Below are 6,914 nucleotides of genomic sequence, written 5' to 3' on the forward strand. Positions count from 1 at the left end.
TAATTTAACTATCTATCCTTTTTAAATTGAAAAATTTCCATCATTTTTAAAAAAGTAAGTCTTTACCCAGAGATTCATTGAATGTTTATATTTCTTTCATCTTAGTTATGTAATTTGGTGAAAAAACTTGTTGATTTATTTGGACTGTATTTTACTGGATGGTGTAAATTGAAGATTCTAATGATTTTAAAAAAAATTTACTGTTGAATTACTTCAAAATCATTTATTGAATGGTCCTTATGCTTTGTATTTATTTGTAAAATTACCTTAATCAAAACATTAAATTCTCATAATCAACAGGGCCTACTGTGGATTCTGTTATGTTTTGAGGATCTTTGCTTTTTTAAATACTAGTTCCATACTTTTAATTATTATAGCTAATGAGTTGTTCTTGACTGCTTGCCGTTTTGTGTCTACAATAATAGCCTGAATCTCTCTGGCCAGGTCAGTGAGTTAATGGGAGAGGAATCACTTGACTCCAGATGATTGGCTCTTTCCCACACTTTAGAATTTCAGAGTCTCAGTTTCTGCACCTGTAAATTGGGAATAATGTTTCTTCCTAGGGTTGTTGGGAGGTTTACATGAGATGATATTCCTGCATTACCTGGCATTGTTCTTGGAGCATATATGTTCAGTAGAAGTTTTATTTTTTGTTTATGACATCACCAAGCCTCTCAGTAGGCAAGTTTTTTTTCTGTTGCTGTGGTTCCATAAGGCTGGACTGTTTTAAGAATCTACCTTAGGTACACAGAGGGGGGGCTGTTGAATTTTTTGGTCATTTGCTTTTGTATAGTTCTGAGCCCCCTTAGTTCTCTGGATATATAAGGGTGGGGTTACTCTGTCATGTTTTTACTGCCACTTCTGAAACTTACCCTGTGAGAGCCAGTGGTCAGGAGAGGTATATAGCAGGTGGGTGCTTTGTTCTCCTTTGTAGGCTTTTATCTCTCTCTCCATTTGCCACCTTGTCTTGCAGTGTGTGTCCATTGTCCTCACTAGTTTGCTGGAGGGCAGGACTGTGTCTTCCATAGGGAATATGTAGAGGTAGGGATGAAATTCTAATTAAGCCGTGCTCAACTGGAAGCCTGGGCTTTGTAAACTAGCAACTAATGGGCCAACGTCCCTCTAGAACAGATTTTGTCCATACACAATGTTTTTAGAAGTTTGAATGAATGGCCAAGGTTTAAAACTCTGGATTTCACATGAAAGTCCTTTCTTATACTAGTATATGTGGAAAAGTGAGGTTAAAGCTGGTGGTAAATATTGGATGGATTTGTTAAGAAAATGGACCAAAATTTTGAAACAGTTATTTGAAATGCACTTTAGCTAGGAGAGTGCCACAATTTGAGAATTAAATAACCATAATATAAAAGAAATACGTGTTTTTTTAAAATCCTCCCTGAGGAAATTTTTTCCATTGATTTTCAGAGAGAGTGGAAAGGAGGGGGGAAGTAGGAGATAGAGAAAGAGAAAGGGGAGAGAAAGAAAACATCAGTGTGAGAGAGACACATCGTTTGGTTGCCTTCTACATGAGTCCCCACCGTAGCCAGGGATCAAACCTGCAACTCAGGTATGTGCCCTTGATTGGGAATCGAACCTGTGACCCTTCAGTGCCGAGGCTGATGCTCTAACCACTGAACCATGCCAGCCAGGGTGAAACAAGGTTTTAAGGTTAAGAAAAAAGTTAGCTACTTGTAGTTTATTTCCCATAGGGAATAATTAATTCATATATCACAGCTGAAGTTTTGAATATTTGAATGCAAAATCTCAGGTAAAGTAGTTAGATACTTAGAGTTACATTTAAAAAATAATTACACTTGTTTTTAAGGTGATAGTACATGCCTATGTAAAAATCAGGAGACTATCCTGAGAAGAGTTAAGCTTCCTCCCACTTGTGGGTTTAAAGATTTTGTGAAAGGAAAACTGATAGGATTTGTACATGCTCTGACAGTGCCCTGATATGGATCTCTGTGGGCACTTCTGCTTTAGCAACTGTAAACTTTTACTTGTAGAACTGCTCTGGGGATTAGCATGTGGCTGCTTCTTCCTCCTTCAGCACACTTTTCATGTATTTATCAAAACACTTCCTCACATGCATAGAAAACTTTTATTTGTTTTTACGTTGTGGTCTCCTCATCCCTGTTTCTCAAGGCCTCTAGCTCAGGACTTGGAACATAATAGGCAAAACTGGAGCAGTAGAATTTTGTGTTATGTGTTAGTTCACAGTGAGGGAGAGGGTCACTGCAAACAAGTCACTTTCTAATAATGTGTAATGGTGGAGTCTCTTAGGTTTTCTTGGTGCTGTGAACAGAAACCAGCTCTGGCGTTTCCTGGGAGGAAGCTTAAGTATCTTGCAGAATACAAGGACAGACATGCATTTGGGCCTTAGGAATAGAACTGAAAATTGGAGCATATGAAGAATTAGGAAGTTCCCTCTCCTCATGGTTTTCTCTGTTTCATTCTTCTCTCTTGCTCACACTGGCTTCCTGTGTTTCTTATTTAGTCCACATGGCAGAACATGGCTGCCAGCTGCTTCTGAATTTTACCTGTTACAATCTAGATAGGCAGGGAGAGATTAACATCAGGCTCCCAGTCCCAGATGTAGCCAGGGTCAGCTGTTCACTCAGATTGTGGCCAAAAGTGTGGTCATGTTACAGGAATATGGCAATCACTATTAAGCCTGTGTATGGGGGGAGAGAGGGTAAGTCTCAGGAAATAGATGAAGGTTAACAATTCAGCATGTGGCCACTGGGTGGTGTGGGCATGAGATGAGCCGATGCCCTTGTAGCTTGGTGTGTTGGTTATTGCTCTAGTAGCAGCAGAATAATGAGCACTGACTCTTGCTTTTCTCATGACTTTCATTGCCCTGTTCTCTTTGAAATCTGTTCATATAGCACTTGACATATTTCAGATAATCATTTTTTCCTCATTTGCTGATTTGACATGTTGACCTCTATTTTTCTTTAGTAAATATAAAGTGAGGAATGGGTAGGTATTTCACAATGAAAGCTTGCTGAGCAAAAGCCATTGTGATGTGACATATTTCTGAATTAATAAGTAGAGTCCATATGGTAACCATATTTTCTAAACTCCAAATCAAAACACATGGTGAAATAAGAGATTTTTTCCTGTTTAAAATAATATAATATTTAATTTAATATAATATTTAACAAACAAATTTTAAAAGTGACATAAAACTAGATTCTTAAGCACACATGGACACAGTATGTATCCTATTTCAGAGATGAGGCTGAAAAAAATTCAAGGATATTAACAGTAAATAATAATAGCTAACATTTACTGAATGCATCCCATGCGCCAGGCACTGTGTTAAGCCCTTTATATGCCTTTTCTTATTTAATCCTCAAGAAGATTTTATGAAGCTAGTGTTTTACTCTGATTTGAAAGATAAGGGATCAGATGTATGTGCACCCTGGTTTATCTGTCTCCATAGTCCTTCCATTCATTCTCACTGTGTTACCCATCTCTCACCCTAAGAAGATATAGAAGGACCAGTATATAGCCTTCTTGGAAATCACAACAGGCTAACCTAGTTTTTCAGAGGAAAAGCTAGCTTCTCAGCTAACCAGTCAACAACTGACAATACTAATTAAGTAGAAAGAGTATAGACATCCCTTTTTACAATCTTGTGATGCCCTTTTTTTCTTTTTTACCTGCTGTAAGTATTGGTATTACAAATTTGTAGATATGACTGAGTACACTACTCAGGAAGACTGTACATTTATTGATGGACAACAGGGTCTGTGAATGAGGAAGGCCTTGTAGGCTGAGTGGGGGCATTTTTCAGTTAGGTTTAACCAAGTACAGGCTTCTTTCTCTCACCTAACAAAACATCTGGAGATAGGTGGTTTTTATCTCTTTCTATTCTGCCATCTCCAGCATGGTGGCTTTCATCCTTATGGTTGAAGATGGCTCTTTGGCTTTCAGCTTCACATCTGGTCATTACTCTTATCAAACTTATTATAACTCTTCCCCCTACACCCAACTCTGCCATTCTACTGGTATTGCAGGACTGCCTTTGCTTGGAATACATTCCCAGATTGGCCTGAATGCTGTAATCTAAATCCTGATATCTGGCATCTGTGGTTTCTTAAGTTTATGAATATAGACCTTAGACTTTATGATTAATGTATGTAAGGGCCTTGGCCATGGACCACTCTAAAGTTAATCAATTAATCTGGCAAATAGAAATATCAGAAAGTTTGTCAATTCTTGACAGCCTTTTAGAATCACCTGAAGTCATTCATTTGCTTTTCCTGTTTAGATGCCAGTTATTGCACTGCTAGAAGAATTTGTAAATACACAACCACCATGTTTTCTAAACTTGCATTATGTTTTCTACTATTTTTGTTCCAGAATATCTGGAGCATAAGTTCCCCTGTGGGAGTTTAAATTAGAGGTGTGATGAGCTAGTGATGCTTTCAGTCCTTAGGGTTGCCTGGTAGGGCTGAGAGCAGCTGGAGCCCCAGGGCTATGTGCTTTTGGCTGGGAGAACCCCTGACTAGTTACTCAGAGTGCTGTAAAAAGGTTGGGAAGCACTTCTCTAGGGACACTCATGGCTTTTATGTTGTACGTAAAACAACCAAATCATCAAATCTGGCCATATTTTCTCAGTGACATTTTGAGTAAGATATTGAAGGATGTCTTCTTTACATTATAATGTGACTAAATTGCCCCAAATTAGTAGAATCGTAGAATTGTTCATGGGCTATTGTCAAGCAGTGTCCTGTGGTAGAAAGAGTATGAGAGAAGGAATTGTAGGACCTACATTAAAACCATGCTTTTATCACTTAGTCTTCCTGTGAAAATTATTTGTAAAGCTGTTAGGGGTCACAGACTCACATGGCCGTAGGCACCAGAGGGAAGCAGCATGCTGTGAGAATAATAATTTACAACTGGGTGGGGTATCAGTGTCAGTAGTACAAGAGGGAGTAATGGGGATTGTAGCAAACTAGAGAGTGCTTGCCTAATGGAAGAGAACAGCTGCTTCTCAACTCTTCGCTGGATTTTTCAAGAACTACTAGAAATCCAGATTTTCATGTGAAACCATTGAATTTTTAGACTTAATGCAAAAATGTTTTAAAAAACTTTCCAACGCCCTAGCCGCTTTGGCTCAGTGGATAGAGCGTCGGCCTGCGGACTCAAGGGTCCCAGGTTCGATTCCGGCTAAGGGCATGTACCTTGGTTGCGGGGACATCCCCAGTAGGGGGTGTGCAAGAGGCAGCTGATCGATGTTTCTTTCTGCTTCTCAACTCTTTGCTGGATTTTTCAAGAACTACTAGAAATCCAGATTTTCATGTGAAACCATTGAATTTTTAGACTTAATGCAAAAATGTTTTGAAAAACTTTCCAAGCCAAGCAAAATACCAACATGGGCTGGAATCCATCCTTTGTGTTATAAACATTTCTTTCTTTTGAAAATAATGCATGGCAATTTATAATATTTATTGGCAAAGTTTCCATTTAGTAAAAGTGTTTATATTAGAGTTGCCTCCTTCATTTTGTTCCCTCAGAAATTTCTGCTTCATGTTCTTCACTGAAAGGTTGTTCTCTGAACATGTTGAGAGGAGCATCTCATTATGACCCTGCCGCTATCACATAGAAACTCTTGAAGAGAGCTCTTTTAGTACTTAGGATCAGATTAAGTCATAACTTCTATTTAAGAAACAGCTATGCACCAAAAAGCCTAAGGAAAGGGGGGTTTATAGTGAGCTTACAGGACCGAGGGAATGTGGCTGAGCCTTATGACGTCAAGGCTTGGGAATAGGAGGGACTTGAGGACTATGTAGAGCTGTATTATCTGATGTGCTAGCCATTAGCCAGGTGTGGCCATTTAAGTTTAATTAAAATGCAATAAAATTAAAAACGTTTAGTAGCTCCAGCTACATTTCAAGTGCTCAGATACCACATGTGAATAGTGGCTACCATATTAGTACAGATAAATAGAAAGTTTCCATCATTGCATAAACTTCTGTTCAGCAGTGTGGATAGAGGAGCATGAAGTGGGAGGTCTAGTTAAAGGTTAAACTAAATGATGGTGGTGCCTGAACTGAAACATTGGCATTGGAGCACTTTGAGAAGGATTTCAGAGTTACTGAGGCAAGTTACCCTTGGGGAGGCAGCATTGTGCAGGGGTTAAGAGTGAGGATTGGGACCTCCTAATATAAGGGAGAAGATTTGACTTTAGGTGGTGGGCACACGGTGCAATATACAGATCTTATAACATCGAAACCCACACCTGGTTCATGCTGACCAATGTCACCTCAATTAATTTAATACATAAATATTTAAAAAAGAGTGAGAATTGGTGTCAGATTTGAGTCCCTGCTCTGTCATTTCTTAACTGTATATTCTTAGTCAAGTTAATTAAGGCTCCTAGACTGGCAAATGAGGATTATTGAAGCCTTAGGAATGGATGCAATAATCCAGGGAAAATAGGTAGAATGAAAAAGGAGGAGGATTAGCAGTAAGATCATAGAAAATGCTGGGGAAGGTTGCAGGGAGGAATGTTAGTTGGGGAAGATGTCAGAAAGAGATGGATGCTAACCAAGTTTCTAAAGATGAGTGGATTCTGGATTTTAGAATTGGGCAGTGTCCAGTGGAATGGAATTTATCTCAATAGATTATGAGAATTCGGGGATGATTCATGTAAGGATTTAGTAAAGAGCCTGATATGTAGTGAACACTGAGTAGATGTTAGTTCTTGTTATTAAGAACCCATCCTTGCCCTAGCTGATTTGGCTCAGTGGATAGAGCGTTGGCCTGTGGACTGAAGGGTCCCAGGTTTGATTCTGGTCAAGGGCACATGCCAGGGTTGTGAGCTCGATCCCCAGTAGGGGGTGTGCGGGAGGCAGCCAATCAATGATTCTCTCTCATCATTGATGTTTCTCTCTCTC

The 6,914-nt window shown here is 39.1% G+C and overlaps 1 protein-coding gene across 4 annotated transcripts in view; it reads left to right on the forward strand.

The window, feature by feature from the left end:
- WDFY2 (WD repeat and FYVE domain containing 2) overlaps window positions 1–6,914 on the forward strand; it is a 207,638-nt gene that overhangs the window by 8,375 nt on the left and 192,349 nt on the right. The window lies entirely within an intron of this gene.

This window comes from Myotis brandtii, unplaced genomic scaffold (assembly GCF_000412655.1).
Source record: "Myotis brandtii unplaced genomic scaffold, ASM41265v1 scaffold500, whole genome shotgun sequence".
NCBI classification, from domain to species: Eukaryota; Metazoa; Chordata; class Mammalia; order Chiroptera; family Vespertilionidae; genus Myotis; species Myotis brandtii.